This window comes from Sciurus carolinensis, chromosome 2 (genome assembly GCF_902686445.1).
Source record: "Sciurus carolinensis chromosome 2, mSciCar1.2, whole genome shotgun sequence".
Classification (NCBI taxonomy): Eukaryota; Metazoa; Chordata; class Mammalia; order Rodentia; family Sciuridae; genus Sciurus; species Sciurus carolinensis.
This window is the reverse complement of record NC_062214.1, coordinates 132263571-132286674: the sequence shown is the minus strand read 5'-3', so window position 1 is coordinate 132286674 and position 23104 is coordinate 132263571.

Here is a 23104-nt window from a genome sequence, read left to right as displayed (position 1 = left end):
AAAAATTAATGGATTTACTTTTAAGGAATATTTTTCTAGATCAGATATTTAAGACATATTTCTAGGTTAGGCATAATACAGTATCATCATCAATTTTACATATGAAAGGTGAAAAGGAGTTTATTTCTCCCACAATATTATCAATACATGAGAAAGGCTTTAACAATTTATGAGGAATAAATAATACTTTCTTATCTTTGCATAAGGTATCTTCTTAAAGACTTTCATATTTACTCATATGGTTCTCACAAAGAGTTAGAAGGAGTGGGGTATCATTGACTTAGAGGAGAGTGAGATTCAGAATTGGTCCAAGAGTTAAGGGGTCAGCCAGGATTGTATGATGAGACTCACTTCTATATATCTCTCTCCATGATCCAATGCAATCTGCTACTGCTACATCTATGTAAGTAATGCAATGGAATGTGAGATGCTAATTTTTTGAAGTCTCTATAAAAATGAATGATACTTAATCATATTTGTTACTGTGGTCTGAATGTGTCCCCTCATAATTCATGTGTTGAAATCCAATCACAAAGATGATGGCATTAGAAGGTGGGACCTTTGGGAGGTGATAAGGTTATGAGCACTCTGATCTCATAAATGGGATTAAGATTCCTAAGAGACCCCAGAGGGTCGCCTTCCCCTATTACCATATGAGGACACATAGAAAGTGTCATATCTTTTGCTGCTTGATTGTGAACTTCCCAGTTTCCAGAGTTATGAGTAATATATTTCTGTTGTTTACAAAGTACTCAGTATCAGGTGTTTTGTTATAGTAGCCAGAACAAACTGAGTTATTCATAAATGTGAAGATTTGTTATCAAGATTTTAAAAATCTCCTATTTTTGTGACCAGAATACTTAATAATCAAGAAGACATTGAAAGCCAATAGTTGATATTACATTTAATAGTGAAGTAATTATTTCCTCAAAGATCAAGAATAAGACAAGGATCTCTGCTTTCACCACATCTAGTCAACATTGTACTAGGGCTTCTAGCCAGGAAAAAATAAATTAAAAATAAAAGAAACCTGGGCTAGAAAGAAATAAATAAAACTGTCTTGATTTTCAGATGATATCATCTTGTGTTTGGAAATCCTAAGGAATTTAATAGTTAACAAACTCAATAAGGTTGTAGAATAAAAGATTGATCAAGAAAAATCAATTGTATTTCTATGAACTTCAACTGAACATGTACAGGTAAGAAAATGAAGTTGAATCCCTACCTTACACCTAAAAAAATTAACTAAAAGTAAATTAAAGCCATGATTGTTGAACTAAAATTATGAAACTCTTAGAAGAAAGCTTAGTGGCCAATTTTTGTGATTTTTGGTTTTGGCATTGATTTCTTAGATATGATACAAAAAAATAAGCTACTAAATAAAAAATAGATAGTGAACTTCATCATAATTAAAAACACTTTTCCTTCATTGGACACAATCAGGAAAGTGAAAAGAAAACTCACTGATTGAGAGAAAATACTTGCAAATCATACATCTAAGGGATTCATATCTAGAATATATAAGGGATTCTTAAAACTCAATGACAAAAAAAACCCAATTAAAAATGGGATAAGGATCTGAACAGATATTTTTCCAAAGAAGAAATACAAATAACCAACCAGTACATGAGATGATAATGATAAAACATAAAAAGTACTGGATAGAATGCGGAGAAATCATGACCCTTATACACCACTGGTGAGACTATAAAATGGTACATACATTTTGGTAACTGTCTATTAAACATTTACCAATAATCTAACACTATTCCCAAATATGTACCCAGGAGAGATGAACTTATAACTATACAAAAACTTATATATGAATGTTCATAGCAGTATTATTCATAACAGTCCCATAGAGAAAACAACCCAAATATCCACCAACTGATGAATGAATAAATAAAATGTGATGTATCTTACAATGGAATATTATGCACCAGCAAAAGTGAGTGAATTACTGCTACATGTTACAACATGGTTAAACCGTGAAAACACAGTGCTAAATGAAAATAATCAGTCACAAACACTATGGATGGTACAATTCCATTTATGTGAAGTATTCAGGATAGGCAAATCTATAGAGATAGAAAATAGATTAATGGTTGCCTAGAGATGGAGAGAGGGATGAGAGGGAAATAAAATGAAAAGTGACTGTTAGTGAGCACTTGGTTATTTTAAGGGTGATGAAATATTCTAAAATGCATTGTGATGAAAAATGCTCAATTCTGTAAATATACTAAAAACTGTTGAATTATATACTTTAAATGAGTGAATTGTATGAAATGTAAATTACATCTCAATAAATTTTTCACTTAAAACACCCCAAAACAAAACCTGACATTGAACTATTCTGGTAATGGTAAACAAGAGCCTTAGTAGCAGAGAGAATGAGCCCAATAAGTCTTAAGCACTACCTGGGTGGATCCAGGCTGGATCCTGACTGCTTTGGGGGCCCTCATAGGGAAGCCAATGATGGCTTCCCATACAAAGCTTTCTCCTTTGAACTCTGACTTCTCATTTGGGCTCTGTGGAAGAAGAATAACAGAAACCAACTTAAGTTAGTTCAAGAGTCCAGGGGAAAATATGTAAGGATAAAAGTCCAGCTTACTATACCCTAGAGAAGGATTATAACTGGGTCTCAGAAAAGTCTAGAAACAGAAACTAGAAAGCCATCAGGGCTCTAGAAAGTTCTCTTTTTCTCTCCCTCTCCTGTTCTTTCTGTCCTGTATGACTCTGTTCTTGGTCCACAGGGTGGAGTTTGGGCATCTTTGTCCACCTGCCTGTAGCCACTCTCATCACAGCTACACATGGAGACCACTGTCTACTTGCAATCTCATTTCTGGTTTGAAAGGATTAAGAATCCGGCTGGCCTGGTTCAGGTAAATTGTCTCCCGCTATTCCAGTTAGCTATGATGTAGGAGTGGGATCATACATGTCTCCTGGATGCTCATAGTAATGAATCTGAAGTCGGTTATAAGAAAGGACAACAGTTCATGAATTGAACAGATATTTATAAGAGTCTTTTATAGATAAGCAATATTAATAATAAGAACAATTATAATACAAATACAAATAGCTCCAGCTATTGAGGACCTGCCTGTTTTAGAATTATCATTGGTGTGTGTGTGTGTATGTGTGGGTGGGTAGATGTTTTAGGTACTGGGGATTGAACCTAGAGGTGCTTAATCACTGAACCACATCCCCAGCTCTTTTTTATATCTCATTTAGAGACAGGGTCTCGCTGAGTTGCTTAGGGCCTCTCTAAGTTGCTGAGGCTGGCTTTGAACTCACAATCCTCCTGTCTCAGCCTACTGAACCCTTGGAATTACAGGGGTGTGCCACCGCACCTGGCATCCTCAGTGTTTAACATCTGTTGGCTCATTAAAACCCACAATCCTCTGAGGTAATATCAATGGTCCTGTTTGCAGATGAGGAAACCGATATTTAAAGAGGTTAAATTGCCTTCCCAAAGTTTTGCAAGACTGACTGAGTTCTCCATACCACGGTACCAATTCTTGGTAGCCCTGCCCTTCTAGCTTAACCTAACTTTCCCCAGCCTCTAGCTTTCTCTCAGAACTATATGAAGACATAGGGAACAGAGAAGACAACATTGAAAGAGATTATTCTGGTTATCTAGTTCCAACCACGCAAAGCAGTGGCTTACAGTAACAATTTACTCTAATCATCATAGTTCTGAGCTCACTCAGCTGGAGTGTAACTTGGGGGTTTTTCATGTAATCATCATCCAACAGTAGCCAGGGATGGAGTTCCCTGAAGGCTTGACAAGGACAAACATCCAAAGTAGTTCCTTCACTTCCATGTCTGGTGCCTCAGTGCTTTTCCAATGTGGGCTGTGGTCTCTCTGCAACAGAGGAGTCTGGACTTCTCACATGGCAGCTCAGTGTTCCATGACAGGATCCCTAAGAGTGAGTATTCCAAAGGAGGGAGGAGGAGGAAGTTGTCAGTTCTTTTAAAGCTAGACCTAGAATTGGCATAGCATCACTTTCTCCACATCTAGCTGTCAAAGCAGTCACAGGCAGCCGGATACAAGAGACCACACGTGAAGGCTGAGTGGAAGAAGAGGAAGGGAATGAATGGAGGCTGTCTTTGGAATTGAGTACCACAGTGGTTATGAGGAAATGAGGTAGAAGTAGCATATAAGTGGTAAAATAACGGGTGTGACAGAGTAGGGTCTTTTGGAATAAACGTGGTCAGGTTCATGAGGTCTGCACTCCACCTTTGCCTTGGGATGGCCATGGGAATCAATTTCTAAGAAAATATTTTTAAAAACAGTTTCCCCAAATGTTCCTACATAATATTTCACTTTAGAGAGACTTGATCCCTTAGGTAGAGATGTGAGTTTTATCCTACAAATTCCGGCTTGCTCCTGAGATTTTCTGTGGGTGTAAATATCCCAATAGTATAGAAAGCTAGGGCTATGAGAGCTGGCTCACCCACTCAGTTCCTGTGCTTGCAGATAAACTGCAAAAAAACATAACTGAAGCATTTCAGTAGGGGTCCAAAGCTATTTTTAAAGACTCATAGAGGAGAAGCTTCCACAAAACCCTTAGGGAACCTGTATTGCCATGCAATCCTTCTTTATGTCTGACCTAAGGCCTCCATGCGGCATGTCAGTCACCTCCCTGAACCTGGCTCTCTGTGCCTGGGAAACAAAGCACTCACCTGCTTCAGAAGGAAGTTATTTGGATGAACTAATGAATGGTTACAAAGGGCTTTGAAAGTATAAATTGCTGCATAAATACTTAATGTCTATATAAATACCTTTGCTTCAGCCTAAGGGGGGCTGAGGCTTTTTGAAAGATTTCAACCTTATGGAGTACCTGAATAGTGAAGATAAAGCTCCTGCTAAGTGAGGATAAAATGATTCTTGTGTCTATTATGTATATTATTTATTGCAAAGGCTTTTTAAAATAGAAACACAGCAAATTTTAGAGAGAGAGAGGAAAAAAGAATTTCATGTTTCCCCCAGATTGTAAGCTCTTCTAGCCAGATCTGTGTTCACTACATGCTTTTAAAAATATGTAATTCATGACTATTATTGGTATTGAGAAATTATGTGCAAGTGCTTTCTTGCATATGATGTTTCCTTGGGGGAGTGGAAGAGATGGAAAAATCAACACTGTAATTTTACGTGATCTTTGTTTTTCCCTCCTCTTCCATTTTTAAGACATTATTTTAAATGAAGTTGATGATTTGGAATGTGGCTTATAAAAATTTTATTTTGATACTTAGAAGTTGGAAAACCTGTTTAGGGATTATATTAGGTAAAAGTTGCTTCTTTAAATAAATTATTTTTCCCATTCCTTTCTGCTGAAGAAGGCTAAAACAAGACAGGGGTGCATTGAACATGCAACTGGAGCAAACAGCCATCGTACATCTCTGCTTCATGGCTTCTTTTCACTGAATGATTAGTAGGTCAACAAAGATAAAGGAATTATTTAGGATCTCAGATTCAAAGGAATTTAAAGCAAAAGAGTGGTAAGAAGAAGAGAGAGGATCCATGTGAGAGAATCATTTTAGAAAAGAAGCTTTCTTATGGGCATATGCAACTCCTGTGGTACCTTTGCCAGTTGGTAGAGGATGCTTTGAGTTCATGAACTAGAAAACAGCAGGAGAGATGCATTGTTTCCTCTGAGATTCAAACTGAACCCAGTGGATCTCCACATAGTTTGAACTTCTGAGGAAAGAATGCCTGGTAAACCCTTTATATCCTTTCATCTGTCCCATAATTGAGCCTCAAGATGCTCTCATCCAAGATGGTGGGAAGAATAAATTAAGTGAATGGATGCAGCTCGCAATCAGACGAACAGAGTACTGTCTCTAGGAACTATTTTGGAGAGCTGTTTTGTAATTAAACTGAAAATGACATATTCAAATTTGATTAATCTCATGTGGTCAGTAGGTATGCTTGAGTTGAAGGTTATTGTTTTTTGTAATCAACAACAGGCTCTTCTCTGTGATATATTTGCAGGAGAATGTTTAAATAATAGAAGCAACAAAAATGTTGATCCATGGTTCAGGTTCCTAAATATGATGCATAAAATGTTTTGCTATATTTAGTATAAAGAGATACTGATTTAGGTTCATGTTTATGTATTATAAATTCATACATATATAGTTCATATACATATGTGTATGTAAACATATGTTTATGATTTTAAAAGTCATATAATTATTTAACGAAAGAAACCTGGTTTTCATTTGGTCCCTAACCCTATTCTCTTACTTCTACACATGATGAATTCAGAGTTATAGATTGTTTCCTGTGGCATTGTTGGATTACGGCTTAAACCTAAAGTTTAAAGATTTAATTTTCTGTTGTTCTTAATGAAATAACCAAAGCAGTCGCTCCCTGTGGTGGAATATGAAAAGTAGTGTAAAGATACCTACTAAAACATTTGCAGACCTCCTCAGTTTTCTGTTTTTAATGTGATGAAAATTTGTACAAATAACAAAGAAAGAATGTCATGGTAACTAAAACATTTCCTATACATGTATTTTAGAGGGAAGCTAAATCAAAGGTCTTCAAAGAATTACTAGGGTTCTTTCTAGGAGGTTATTGACAAATATGTAGTTTGTCTCTGGAGTTTGTGCCTCTTTCACAGATTGGTGTATTTGTGATCCCACCGGCAGAATAAGTGTCTGTAATTCATTTCTCCTTGTTAACTAGTGCGCCTTTGTGTGTAGGATGATTGGCAGCAAACTCGGCTGAGTCCCAACGGATGAGCTTGTTAGCAAAACCCTAGCATCCTATCTCTAATAAAGCATATCAGCAGTACATTTTGTCCTATCTATTAGCCTCTCTGTTTCTTTTTTTGTGAAAAGCTGAGTGTCCCTTTGAAGCAATGACAAATAAACCCCTGAACTGAAGTGCTAGGCTGCCTTACGGACAGCTGGATAGTAAATGTCACACCGTGTAGAGAATGCCTATTATCAGAGTGAGCCATTTGTTCCCGGCCTTTCAGTATCTTAATGTAATACAAAATTGCTAAATCAAGCCCCATGTCTGTGACAGAACATAATTAATGAGAAAGCAGGAGCCAATTCAACACTCTTTATTGGGACCTAATTGGCTCAGGCAACAGAGTTGTCACTCAACAAGAGACTTCCTTTAAAGCAATTTTGTTCTTGGTTGTATTACAGAGCCTATTAAATTGTCCCCTCCTTGATCACACAAAGAAGTATCTGCATGCAATAATTAGCTTTTCCAGGGGGAATTTTTTTTAACTCATGCAATACCGGAACATTTTAAAACTGTCTGGAAAAATACCCAGGCCGTGGGGATGTGCTTCCATACTGAGCAGCACTCAAGGCTGTTTTCCATTCTGCCGAGGAACCAGAATCTGCTGCAGAAAGCTGACAAGGAGCCCAAGGAAAAGAGAAGCATATTCCAAGGCGGAGGGTGGGAGGATGATGAGGGAGTGGGTAGAGGAAATCACTTTGATGGGTAATTGCAACTCGCTTCATAATCTGCAGTTACGAGGGCCAAAATGGAATACCTATATGTACATACTTAAATATATGTTTAGTTTCTTAGTGGCCATACCTAAGTCTCTTAGCAGTCAAAATTAACAGAGTGATGGCAGGGGGTGAGGGTTAAACATGTAGAGAATCTTGAGTTGTCTGGAGCATATTAATCCATTCGACCATATCTTAGAATTTTATGGGGCACCCTATCTCAAAGCCAGCACATATATTTAATGGCATGTGATTATTTATTACAATGTAAAATTTCACTTTGAGGGATTATGTTCTTGCCTTCCTCCTTATTTAACAAAACTCAAGACAAATATATTCTCAGTATTTGTATTATTGTTATAAAACTGTTTTTTTCCTGTCAAAATATCTCAGACTTAAAATAAAATCTGTGCCTTGTCTTGATAAGTTTTAAGACAACGTGACATCCAATGACTGAAGACCATGGAGAACTGAACTTACAGTTTACACTGGCATTTGCCAGAATTTTGGGCAAAAAGGACCCAACTAGCTAAGCTAGAGGTAAAGCAATGGGAAAGTTGTAGGAAATATACTTTAAAAATGCAAAGTAGGCAATAACTAGCACGAAGTCAAAAAATGCAACAGTTGAAATTAGAAAGAAATTATTAAAGGTTGATTAAGTGACAGCACTTTGAACAGTCTAAATAAAGGCAAGTATGTGGTCCCTTTCTTGAAATAGCTGTCACTTTCTCCCTTCTGTGCCTTCAGAAACAACGCAGAGACTGTCTAGTTTGCATGGCAGCAGCATTTGGTTGGATTTAGAGAGCTATTTGCTTCGGCATTGTTACTTGCCTCAATGAGGAAATGCCAGATACTAGGATAGAAGGCAAGCCTCTGAAACAGGCGAGCCGAGCTGTTCTCTCTCTGCTGCATAGTTTAGAGAAGGTTTGCAGCTGCTGAAACCCGGGGACTGTGCCTCAGCCATGACAGCATTAAGAACCAGGCGCACATAGTGTAGCACTTCTTTAGAGTTGCCAGTGTTTGCGGACACATTAGCAGCATCGGTTATTGTAATTTCCTCCAGTAATCCATAGAGAACTTGTTGGGTTTGCTGTCCTCTCTCAAACCTACCCTTAAAGAGTGAGCAAAGTCCAAGTCATGAATGCACTCTGTTTGAAAAATATTAGTTGTTATTCCATAGGGTAATAGAAAATAAAAGTAACAGCAATACAAAAATATTAGTCAATAATGTCCTTTCCCAGGTGACTCTTGAACCTTGTGAAAGCACACATTCTCAACAAAGATTTATTAGACTAGTTGGGGAACACATGATAATGATAGCAAGAGCTGCCAGAATCTAATTTGCTTTAATTAATCATTTGCTTCATAACACGGCGATTCATCTCCCTCCCCACTCCCCCCCCCCTTTTTTTAACTGTCTAGATTATTTTAAAACATTAGATATTACACTGTGGATGGCTGATGAAACTGAAATTGAATGCTGTAAAAGTTAGATTAAGAATTCATTTAACAGTATAAACATTTCAGAGTGCAGGATGGTGCCGATTAGGTCAAGTGAGTATGGAGTGATAAAACAGTCATGGAGCCGAGAGAAAATATATTGTCAGGGGGCACTCAAACAGGGGAACTTAGTCTAATTTAAATGCTAGGGCAGACAAAAACATCGCCAGCTAGAAATCCCATTATAATTATTCGTTGGTATTTTCTTTGGTATTTTAGTAACACAGACTGGTAAAAAGTCGGCACCTCAGTTTAAACACATTTATTCATTTAACTGTACAAACAAGCTTTGGTTGGGACCCGAATGAGTTCTCATGGTTGTGCCAAGGGTTGAGTCAAAGGCCACATTGCCTAGCTCTCTGTGGATGGCCTCAGAGTCCCCGGACAGCAAAGACACCAAATATTCATCCTGCCCTCCGGTAGTATTGAGCAGGGAAGATTTTCTCCTCCCCACTTCTGGGCCGGGGAGAAGCCAGTCAGGATTGGAGACAGCACAGCTGAGTGTATTAAAGAGTCGGCCATCGGGCCACAAGGGGGCTCCCGGATACCTCCGCAGACCGCAGCACAGGGCCAAAGACCTGCAATTGGCCCGAGAGGGTAAGGCGTTCCCAAAGGGTTGAAGAGCAATCCTGTAGTCTTATCTGCAGACTGCCTACATGAGTGCTTTTGTGTGACACACTCTTGGGAGACAGGATGACGGGGAGTAGGGTGGCGGCGGGAGGATGGGGGATTATATGTGTCTTGGCTTAGAAACGAAGCAAAACACTGTGTTCAGAGGTGTTGCAAGTTACTCCATAGTTCCATGAGCATTAAAAGAGTTAACTTATGTAGCAGGAACCTGGAGCTCAGAAGACACTTGGCATCTGCCATTATTATGAAACACTTTTATGCTATACTCTGTTGCCCCTCCTCTTTGGGCGACTTTCCTCCATATCAACCACATTATGATGTTGCATCTCCTCATGTCCACATGTCCTTCTCCTTGTTATTTTATAATCCTCTGCGGCATTATGGTTTTTCCTCATTGGAATCCCAGTCAAACACAATGTCTGGCTGCACATAGTAGGTGCTCAATCAATGTCTCTTGTGTGGACTAGTGGATACTTCTTGTAATGTATTTTGCAAATTGGCCACTGGACAACTTTTAATAAGTATATAAGACCTTAAATATTTTGCAAAGAAGCAGATAGATGTGTGGGTACACAACCTTTTTTCTTAAGCAGGTTTTCTAACAGTTCTAGAAGCTTCCAAGAAAATGAGTGGTTACCCTATGTACATGTATGTATGAATCTACATTGTGCACAAACATAGAAAGGAAATGATGTACCCATTTGTGTACAATGAACCAAAATGCAATCTGTAAAAAATGAAAATAAAATTAAAACACAAGAAAATGAGTTGTAACATTATAGTTCCATCTCTTTTTTTCTGAGTGTAAATAATATTCTTCAGGATAATCAATTCATTATTGAATTCATTCAAATTGATAATCAATGAATTCAAGGTGTTTTCATTGAATCAGGACTGAATCATTGAATCATGGCTATTGCCAACAATATTCAAAGGCATCTCCTAGAATCAGTTCAGCAGTGGCAGTAAGTATAGAGTAGATACATTTTCTCATTGTGGTTCTTTGATGGAGACTGTACTCCAACACTTTGTTATGCTTGACACAAACAAGCCGTTCATTTTCCTTTCTACTCCATAGACCTCACCTGAAATATAGTCAAGGGTAGTTGTAATCGTAGAGTAATACATAGCTCCCCCATTAGGATGGGAAAATGAGATTGGTGGAAATCTTATTCTGATCTTCAAGGAAGTTTCAGGCTAGGAGGACCACCTCTTTTGGAATTTTGTAAGGAAAAGAACACTGACACTTCCTGCTTTATCAATAGAAAGTTTTATAGACTCTTACGGTTAAAAAGCTGAAGTCATGCAGTTCTTGGTTTCTTGAGAAGTCTGAATGTCCACTGTGGCTCAAGGCACATCTTCACAATAGAGTCATAGCAAATTTAGTGCTGAGAAGCAGGGCAGAATCATAGAGATTTGGGGGTTGCCTTGCAATTTTCACCCCTAAAATACAGGAGGAAATTACCAGCTGGTATTGATTTGACTGACTTCTTTGAATCTCAGTGAAGGGATGTGAACAGAAAGAAATGCACTGTCATTTGCTTGGTTCAGAATTTCTTAACATTTGAAATGGGAGGGTGGGGGTGGTAAGTAACTCCTGTGGTCCCACAGGGAGCATTGTAATCAAGGAGAGCTCTGAACGGTGTTAGAAGGGCCTTTACCTCTCCTCCAGCTCCCTGCAATATGCACTTGCAGAATTGGTTAAATGAGCCACCATACTCTGGTCAATATGAATAGGCTTGTAAGAAGCTCAGTTTGATTTAATGGCCACCCATGGACTTCCATACGCAGAAGGGAGTGTCATGTTCAGTCTGAATAAAGCTCAAAAAAATCAACTACTCCATTTGGCATTGTAGCTGTATTTTAATGTCCTCTTCAGAATTCTCCGTTATAGTAACATCTCTGCAATCAGTCTAGCATAAAAAGGCCTGTTTATAATAAATTGGTCAGCCTCTTATGTGCCTATCTTTCCTGATGGATAGCAAGTGATAAGATTGTTCCTTGTAGACTAGGCTATAAGTTTCAATATAACTAGTTGTATCGCTCCATTTGTACAAGTGATTTATTTCAGGTTTTATTTCTGTTTCGAGTCTTTGTTTTCATATTATCTCATAATTGTCCTGTGGGGGGTGTGGGGGAAAATTGATTCTTCCTGCAAATTGTAGATCTTTAGGTATGATGTAGCTTATGAAGAAGCCAGGGGGTGAAAACCAAAATTGTTCAGTCTTTCGTTATCCTTTCAATTAGGAGATCTGTGTGACAGTTGTGAACTACGGTGCCCTGGACAGGAAATGTTGGCAAAGGTAGAAGTGTGCCACTGATTTGTATGAATATTCGGAGATGGAATAATCACATTGCCTTGTTAGTACATAATAATCACCCAGTGCAAAAGACCCTAGACCTTTGGAATCACTCAAAATTTTCGTTAGAGAATCAGCAGCTCTTTCAACTCGCTCTGGTATACCTCAATGTTGAAATTGCATATTACAGGTTATGCTCCTATAAATAAAGGACATTTTGTTATCCCACACTCAGGTGCATCCCTACTGTGATTTCTTTACTAGCCCCTGCTGTGACCTATTGCCAGATACAATGCATTATTGGTGAGTATTTTTTTTTTTTTTTTGCCTGAACTTGATGTCTGTCCAGAAGACAAAAACACTGATTAGGCAGAAAGAGGATAGAAGTCCTTCAGGAACAGAGTGATTCTGGACCTCAGCTGCAGACTTCAGCTAATTCATCAATGTCACCAGTCAAAAGATGGGGAAATGGGACATCCTGTCTTAAGAGTGACTTCCCACCCATCTCTGGGAATCATAGCTTCCTTGTGGACTAAAGTTAAACAGGAAATGACCAAGCATGTCCCTGGGTTGAATTTGTAGTGGTTGCTCTGGCACAGTTTTAAAACAGATCAACTCTAAGGCAACATTTTTGCCTTTATTCTCTTGGAAGAATCTATAATGGAGTCAAGATTGGTTAACTTTCAGAAATATTAATAGGATTATTAAAAAGCAGGCTGTTCCTTTAGAACATGTTCCTATTTCTTAGTCCCTTTCTTCTTTACTCAAAATGCTCAGAGTAACTAGCTTTTCCAGTGACACTGATCACCTAAATTGTAACATAGATAAGAAAACATTTTGTGTTTAAAAAAATATTCTTTTCCATAGTCATTTACTGGCCTGTAGGCATATAACTCCATGGGCCAATGATTAGGAAGCTTTTATTATAAATTTGGGGTCATGGCAAAGCCAACAAATAACTATTATAAAGACGTCGACAACTTAAACTTTCATTTAAAGTTATTGTGGGTCTTCTTTATAAACATTGTCTCAAATGTTATCACATTTTGCAGAGTAGGAAGTGAGGTTCAGTTACTTTCTAAAAGGCACTGTTTTAGTTAGTTTTTCCTTGCTGTGACCAAAATACCTCGCAAGAACAACTTAGGAGAAAAATTTTATTTTGGCTCACACTTTCAGAAGTTCAGTCCATGGTTAGCCAATGCCATAACTTTGGGCCCCTGGTGAGGCAGAACATCATGGCAGAAGGGTATGGTAGAGGAAAACCGCTCAGTTCATGACAGCCAGGAAACCCATAGAGCTCCAATCCCCAGGAACAAAATATAAACCCACATACCCAGTGATCTACTTCTCCAGTCACACCCTACCTGCCTATAATTACTACTCAATTAATCCATATCAGTGGGTTACTCCATTGGTTAGGTTACAGTACTATAAATCAAATCCTTTCACCTCTGAGTATTCTTGCATTGTCTCATGCATGAGCTTTTGGAGGACACCTCATGTCTAAACTGTAACACTCCAACCCTGGTCCCCAAAAGATTATGCCCATCTCACAGTGAAAAATACATTTAATCCATTTAAAGAGTTTGCATAGTCTTAACAGTTAAAACATTGCCAAAACTCTTATCTGATAAGTCAAAAGCTTATCTGATATTCAAGGCAAACTGTCAGATGTGAGTCAAGATCAAAAGCAAGATATATATATATATATATATATATATATATATCTCCATCCAATACATAATGGCACAGAGTGTACATTTTCATTTCAAAAAGGAGAAATGGGGGACTAGAAAGAAAGAATGGATCAAAGATAAACTGAAATTCAGCTGGGCAAACATGTCCTGTAGTTCCATGTCCAGCATGTAGGGCATTTGGCATCATGAAATTCTCTCAAATGGACTCGAGTATCTCCATCCCTATGATATTTCTTGGTTGCAGCCTACTTGGCCTCTCTGCTTCATTCCTGCAGCTTTTCTTGGTAGATATTGCATGTTACTGACTTCTCTTAATCTTAGAGGGCTCCCCTGCAGCTTGACTTCCTTCTCACATCTTCATGCAAACTCTATCAAGGGGATTCCTGTTCTGCTACATTTTGTCTGGTTTCCCAGACCTTTCTTTGAAATTTTGGTGGAAGCCTCCATGAGCCCCTAACTCAGGCTTTCTGCATTTCTGCAGAACCAGCATCATGTGGTTGCCACCAAAATCTGCTGCTACCTCAAGCAGTAGCCAAGCCTCCTGGTACCATGGCTGCTGCAGCCTCTGAGTGCCTGTGTGGATAAGCAATGTGAAAAAACTATCTAGGACTCCTGGGCAAGGAGGTTCTCCCTTGGTCTCTTTTCAAAGGAATATTTACTTAATCCTGAGATGGGTGTGGTCTTATTAACTCTTAAGATACCCTCAAGCCTTTCCTATTGCCTCTGTGCAAAGTACTTGGTATCTCTTTAGTGGCTACAGTGTCTTTAATAGCCATGCCTTTTTTAGCACCAGTTTTACTTGCTGTTTTCTGGCCAAGTTGCAAAATTTTCAAGTCTTTCTGCTCCTGATGATCACAGATAACTTGGCTAAAAGCTGCCAGAACTATCCATGCCACCACCTTGAATGCTGTGTTGCCTTGAAATTTCTGCCACCAGATTATTAAGTTCATTACCTCTAAGTTGGGTCTCATAGAAAGGCTTAGGACATGGGCAAAATATAAACAACTTCTTTGCCAGAATGTAACATGAATGGTCTTTAGTCCAATTTCCAACAGAGTTCTTCTTCTCCTCTAAAACCTCATGAGCCAGTCTTTACTTTTCACAGTCTAATTGACATTCTGGTCTTCTGAGCCCCCACCAGATTGCCCATTAAACTTCACTTACAACATTGTAAAGCTTTTCCAGTTTGCATCTCTAAACTTTTCAAAGTTCTCCTACAAACCAGCTCCAAAGGCTTCTGAACCACATGGTTAGTGACAGAAACAGCCTCACTTCTTGGTACCAATTTATGTATCAGTCATCTTTACATCACTGTGACCAACATCCCTGAGAACACCAATTTAGAGGAGGAGTAGTTTATTTGGGCTCATGGTTTCAGAGGTTCAGTTCATGGTTAATTGACACCATAGGTCTGTGTTCCAGGTGAGGAAGAGGAAGAACATTATGGCAGAAGTGTGTGGCATAGGAAAGCAGTTAGGAAATGCCCAATGAAGAAGGTGGAAGGGAAGAACATATAAGAGAGTTCTCTCCACTTACCATGGACAAAATATAAACCCCAAAGTTATAATCCCTGTGACCTACTTTCTCCAGACACGCCCTACCTGCCTACAGTCACCACCCACGTAATCCATACCAGTGGATTAATCCATTGATTAGGTAATAGCTCTCATAATCTAATCAATTCACCTCTGAATATTCTTTCATTGTCTTTCTCATACATGAACTTTTGGGGGATATGTCATATCTAAACCCTAACAGCCACTTTGTTGAAAGTACTTCAGAACAAGTTTTTGAGTTAGACAATTCTGATTCTGCCATTTAACAGTATGAGCTAGTTGATATTATTATTCTTCATCTGATTTTGAGTTCATTATTTTTTCCATTTAGTGTATTACCATTCTCAAATCTTTTTATTTAAAAATGAAGTATAAAGGGAATGTATTTTCCTAACTTTCCACATGCTAATTAATTTTAGACTCTGCTTTGCAAGGAATGGTGGAAATTATAACTAGCTTTTCTAAAAACAAATAAACAAAAAGCCCCAAACATATCAAATTTGCTCCAAAGACACCCCACTCCCACCCCCTGCTCCCGGTACTTCTGTTGCTTTTTATTGGCTGAGAGACAAAGCTTATCCTCTTACTCTATCATAAGCAAAGGCACAATCTTATACTGCCTATATCTGAGTCATCATGAAATGGTAATGTGTCTATTAAAGAGTCAACAACTGCCTAAGAAGAATCCGAAGGTGACCAGTTTTAGACAATCATGCTTCACACAGAGCATGGGCCTTGGGATATAATTTTTCCCTTTTTTCTCTGTAAGAGTTCTCTGACTAAAGTCTAGGAATACTCTTAATTTTGAGCAAGGATTATAATATTGACTGTGGGTTGAGGAATGGCTTAGTGGTAGAATGTATACTTAGTATGCATCAGACCTTAGGTTTGATTCTCAGAACCAAAAATAATTAAAAAAAAAAAGAAGAAGAAAAGAAGAAATTTAATATGACCAACATCTCCAGCTGTCCCTTAGAGAACACATACACACCCACATATGCATACATATACACACACAAAAGAAAGCAAAACAAAGAGCAGTTGACTTTCAGTTTTATTCATTAAAAAGATCCATTTATAATTGTAACGTGCAGAGGGCTGTAAGACTGAAGTGATACCTGAGAGAGGTCTGAGAATGTGTTTGCACCACATTACTTGGACTGCATGATAATTGAGAGCCATTGTGGCTGAACACTTTATGAGTTTGTTTAATTTGTCACAGTAAATAAAGCTTTTTTGATGCAAGTTAATTAGCTCTCTTGTGTTACTGCACATCAAATGTAATTAACAACCAACTGCCAGTGTGGGGTTGCCCTGGTGTAACATGGTAATGGGGGAAAAACTTAACTGGGCCTGAATTAAGTAAAAGATATACTGTTGAATCAATCACCCTTTTTATCTGCTTAAATCAGATGGACAAGGATCTACGGAAAAATATCAGGTCTCACAAAGCATCAGCTGTTTAATATGATTTCACAAAAATCTTGTGTATTATGACAGTCTCGCATTTGCTACCACAGAAAGTAAATTCAACTAAGTAAAATTTCTACCACTGTTCAGAGTTCACTTTATTCTCCTTAGTAGGCATTGCCTACATGCCAACCTCTGCTTGGATTGTTCATTCCCAGTCATTTACCTTTCTTTTGCTTTGACATTTTATCTCCCCTATGATAAGTGCTATTATAACTAAGGCAGAGAAAGTGCTATTAAATAATGACTAAGAAGGGATTTGTTCAAATGGGCAGAAAAAGATTATTAAAGAACTTGTTTCAAAAAGGGGATCATCCCTCCAGTTTCATAATAGTATTTTTTGTTTAGTTTGTATTTTGAGAAAGTATTCTACCTTATGTTTTCTTTTCTTTTTTGAAGAAAAATTAACACAAAGACATCTAATGGCCTTGATTTATGCTTGTTTTTGATCATGCTATCAGAAGAAATGCTTTTATATATATATTTTAAATTATTTATTTATGTTTCAATTTTTTACAGACTGCATTTTGATTCATTGTACACAAATGGAGTACATTGTTTTGTTTCTGTGGTTGTGCACGATGTAGATTCACACTGTTTTTAAAGGGTCACACTAATAGCATCCTTGAGAAGCTCTCAGTGTCTCCTGTTTACATTGAAAATATTCACTGGGAGAAACAACAATTTAAATTAAAAAGATATACATTTGTAAAGGCATATAGCTTTACTACAGTAAACATTTTCCCCTCTCACTATCTGAATCCCCTTCCCATAAGAAAGAAGACTCTGCCTGTTTCTCTTAAGTGATGGCACTTTCTTGGGTAGCAACAGCCTGGTGAGGAAGGGAATTTGAAAGAAACTGGGTGTAAGTTCAGATTCTGCCTCTAACCAGCAAACTTCAGAGTGACCACCTTCTCTGAGACTAAGTTTTCTCATAGAAACAGGTATTAGCTTGGGTAGTCTTATGATTGTCCTTTAGCTTTAAAGTTCTCCAAACCTCTGATCTCTCTCATATTTTTCTTGAACATCTTTCTCATTTCATTTCTTGTTACCCTGCCCGCCTTGGGTCTCAGCTGACTGACTTTGGCAATGGAGAGTGTTTAAGTCCAGCTACTAGGAAGCTACTTGAGTGACAGCCAACCTGTACTTGTTCATTCAACAAATATTTATTGAAAACTTTCTATAAGCCAGGTTCTAAGAATCTGAGAATGAAAATGAACTGGATAATCCTTCATGTACATAATTGAAAATTATGAATATGAAAATAGAAAACTATGAATGTGAAAATAAAAAGAAAGTCATTCTTCTTAATGACTGTGTTATATTTCATTGAATAGGCAATAAATTTTAGATCTCTTGACTCATATGGGATTATTTAAAATTATTCACATGAATTTTATATAGGTCTATTATCTCTGGGTTTTTCTTTTCATGCCCTACATAGTCAATGCAGGGGAACAGGCAAGCAGGACTGAGGTGCAGGAAGTAAACAAAGCACCTTTTACACTGCAGCATTTCATCCTGGTACTGCCCTTTTGTTGGGAGTCAGCAAGAATGCACGCCCCTTTGTTTTCTTTTGTTCGATTTGAGGATTCTGTGTGAAGGATTGCACCAATTATTGAATTTACTTTTACTCTTTCAAAAATAATCTTTTTATTGATTCCAAAAGTAATTGCATGCTCACTGTAAAAAATTAAAGTATTACAGCAATTCATGATAGAGGAAATAATTAAAGTGCCTCCTTATCCCATTGCTCAGAGATAATCACTACTTAGGTTTTGATTTATAGTCTTACTCTTCTCTCTCACACTCTCTCTCTCCATATACTACTAAAAATATATTATGGTAACTTTTCCTACATGGAGAATAATGTAGTTGCGTTCGTCAGTTTTTTGTCACTATAAGAAACACCTGAGACAATCAACTTCAAAAGAGGAAAGGCTCACGGTTTTGGAGGTTGCTATCCGTGGTCTTTTGGCTCTGTTGCTTTGGACTTGGGCTTGTGACAAGGAAGCACATCATGGCAAGAATGTGTGCCAGAGTAAAACCACTAGCTTCACGAAAGATTTAAAAAAGAAAAGAAAACAAGGATGAGGGAGGCTGGGATCCCACAATCCCCTTCAATGGTTCACCCTCTATGACCTAAAGACCTCCTAGTAGGCCCTACCTCTTAAAGGTCACATCACCTCCCAGGAGTACCTCCTGGGGCTAAGTCTTTCTCACATGGGCCTTTGGGAGACATTTAACATCCAAACAGTTATGTTGAAACCTGAATTTTTTGATAGTATATCTTGACTCTTCATGTAGATTGATTCCATTCTTCTTAACAACTATGCTATATTTCATTGAATAGACCTAAGTTTATTTAACCAAGTCTCTGATTGATATATAATTGAATTGTTTTCAAATGTGTTGATGTTATAAATAACACAGGGCAGTGTTATTAACAATGGTATTATCATTAAGAAGAGTAATAAATACCCATTAAGTACTTATTAAGTGCCAGGCACTTTGTTACACATTTTATAGGTATCATTTCATTCAAACACTGAAATCAACAATTTATGTAATTCTCCCAAGGACACATATCCACAATGTAATGCAGCCGTGATTTCAATCCAAGTTTGATTGCAAAGTAAGAGCCAATATTTGTACACACACATTTTTGTATACTTGTGTTGGTGTATATGCAGGACACATTTACAAAGATAAAAGTGCTGGGTTGAAGGATATGCAATGTTTAAACAGTCATTTCTAAATTGCTCTGCAAACTTTTCTTTGCCAATTAGCACTCAATTATAGAAAATAAGAACACTGGTTTTGCCATACTCTTATCACCATTGTATAGGATCATTTTTTTCTTCAATATGATTGATATAATAGTTTTATTGTGTTATTTCAATTTACATTTATCAATTTCATTATTTTAGTAATAAAATGCACGCATTTAAATTTCATTTTTGTTATTTGCTGTTGAAATATGGCTTATAAATCTTTAATCTCTTTGTTTTAAAGACACTGCATGAACTTTTTGTTTGAATGTTTTGGCTTTTATTATAATCTCTCTCTCTTTTCCCTCCCCCTTCCAAATTCCTTTTTTTTTGTTTATATTCCCAGTGCATTTGTAATTCCTTTCTGGATTAATAGACCCAGATAACATTCTAACAGCAAGTTCTAATCATTCAATGCAGATCAGTACTTGGACAAGTGAATTGATAAGAGAAGGATGGCAATAAATCATGTAAAGTTGACTTTTTCTCATAAAAAAATAATGGTAGTTCCAGGAAGAGAGAAAAAGAGACTTAAAAAAACCTACATGATATTTTGAAAAGAAGCAGAGTGTTCAAAGGAATAACTAACAAGAATAACTTTAAAAGGATAAATGTTCCAAATAATTTTGTTAAATAAAAATTTCAAAAACTTTGCAGGAAATATAAACACGTACCTAGAACTTGATTATAGTCACATGTAGCTATATATATTTGAAATGATGAATTTATGCTTCAGCATTACAAGATGCATATAATCACTTATAGACACTCCAATTTATAGAAATGAATGCATATTGCTTAAGATTCTTCTAATTGAGCCATATTCTGGAGGAGTGATGAGAATAAGATTCATCTAACTTCATTCTGAAAACAGACTTATACTTCATACTTATTCTTTCTGCAAACCACCTGCTGTCAAGTCTTTTTTTTTTTGGTACTGGGGATTGAACCCAGGAATGATTCCCACTGAACTACATCCCGAGTCCTTTTTATTTTTTATTTTGAGACAGGGTCTTGCTAAGTTGCTTAAGGCCTTGCTAACTTGCTGAGGCTGCCCTGAGCTTGCGATCCTCCTGCCTCAGCCTCCTGAGTCACTGGGATTATAGGCATATGCTACCATGCCTGGCTAGACAAAGTTTTCTTATCTGTAAAAAAAGGATTCAAATAACTATATCACAATATTTATTGGATTTATTTAAAATACAGACAGAAGCATGACTAGTTGGACAATTTGATTATTATACTGGCTTAATCCATAAAGAAACTGAGACTAAGAGCAAAACTAAAAAAACAGCAAGGAATACGATAATAGAGAGCACAAGATCATTAAAGAGATGAAACATGTTGGGCATGGAAGAGGACAGGATGACTTTTACAGGTTACTTCTTTGTCAGAAGACTCTTGCAGCAAAGCAAACTTAAAAATGTATTATCTGCCACCAGCTACATCTTGAAGAAAGTGATTAATGCAATTTAGCTGTTCTATAACAGAACCATAATATATTGTTGAAAGGGGCCTGCTGAGGCAAAATGTGGTGTTGAAAATGTGCTATTTCTTAATAATAATAGAGGCTACCAAATTGAGCCTGGAAAAAGCAGGCCTGGCCACTGAGTAAGCTAACATTAACACCTTCTCCTACTTGCAAAGACCCAACTTTCTCTAAACTCCTCTGGTTCTTTAAACTTGTTCTTCTCCTTAGTTTTCCTGGTGTGAGTATTTCATTTTCAGGTGGGGATATTGGAAGCTAACATGGAGTATAGGAAGGAAGAAAAGCATGGGGAAATAGAGGCAGCAAATTGAATTTAGTTTTTCTTCAGTAATCCTATTTTTTAAATGCAATTAATCTGTATATCAAATCTGTCCTATATCATGTTTCAGAATATGGAAGATCTGGCAATGAAGAGATCAGGAGAAACAGGACCCACTGTGTGGTTTTAGCATTGGATTCTGCGGCACGGGTTTAGGGAATGATTTACTCTGGTCAGCCCCACAGGTTTCTAAAAGTTTTGGCAACAAATAGTTGATACTTCAAACAATAAGTCAAAGCTGGAGAAGGCATCCAGTTTGAAACTTGGTAATAAGAGACCATGGGAAATCCTGATGCCTGTTTGGAAGTCCAGATGGACAGGTGCGGGAAAAGCTGCAGCCAAGAGTAGCTGTAACTGAGCCACTGGATGGAGGCTGAAGCATAGAACTCAAGCTGCCAGTAGAGAACCTTGCCCAAAATGATCCCTGCCCCAAGGGATACTATCTTCCTGGCACTGATGAGATTCCTGTTTGGATAGTGGCTAAGCTGTGTTACCAAAGAAGAAAAACAAGGAAACAAGCATAAATTGTTGATTCTTCCAAAGTGGGTAGCAAAAACAGCAGTAGCAGGTTGACGTTGCAAACTCTCATCTCTAATGTAACAGCACACAATTCCCTTGACAAGAGACAAAGCAACTGCTAGGTTTAATGTGTCTGTACATGAGCAAATGATCTCGCATAATAATACCGCACTGTGCTGACAATCCTTTATGAATACAGCAGTGTAATGCCGACAGTTAGCTAAACAACAGAGCTGCCTGCCCACATAGAAGGAGCTGCACAGGAGGGACATATTCGACTCAAGGTAATTCTGGGGAAATGTGGAAAGGCTGACATCTGGACTGTCATGCAAAGCAGACACATTCTGAAACACAAGAGAAATGCTGTCTGAGAGGTCCTGGTGAGGCTTCCAAATTGTCATCAAGAGCTGGTTAAATTTTCATAATTTTAATATGTAAGCAAAAAAGAATGCCTCAGAGAAATCGTGGGAGGAGACTAGGGACTGAGGTAGATGCATTTATTCATTCACTAAATATTTTTGCCTATTTTTCTGAAGGCCAGGTAACTGTGCTAGGTGACATATACAGACATGAGTAAGATGGTCCCTGCCCTTAAGATCGTTGTTATCTACATGTGGAAAGGAAAATATGCCAATTACAACATGCTGTGGTGAGCGGTAGGCACAAAGTAAAGCTTGCTATGGAAGCCAAGATAGAATATCTAAGTCTATGCAAAAGTGTGCCCGTGTGTGTGTGTGTGTGTGTGTGTGTGTGTGTGTGTGTGAAGGGTGGTGATGGTGGCCAGGGGAGGCTTTCAGGAGCAGGACATTTTAAAATCGAAGCTTCATAAAAGATGAGTCAGAGGAATAGGCGAGTGAATGACTGGGTGAACCTTCTGATTGGAGAGAATGATGTATGCAAATGCTCAGATTTCACAAAAGGGACACATGGAAACCAAGAACTGCTAGATCATACTGCTGAGAGTCTTTACTGATAATAAAATACTAAGAACCAAGAGATAACTGTTCTCTTTTTATGGCAAGACAGAATCAGGTAATATATAAAGCATTTCCTGATTCCAAACTGATTAGGCCTTACAGGAAGTTATCAGGGGAACGTTTTCAGATTTTCTTCTCTAAAAGGTGTGGTGTGGAAAGTAAGGTGAGCAGACAGGGAAACTAATCAAGAGTTCTTTAAACTCTGGGATTTTACTTTGTTTCCAAAACTGACTAAAAAGAGTGGGAAAAATGAATGAGTAGAAGGACACTGTGTGGAATGTAATTTTAAAATGCTACACAGTATTCGGGACAGGCTAACATTATGGGATCTCACACAGGGACATTTCACTGTCAAGGTGATGATTGTGACAAAATGGACTAAAATTATTTAGGC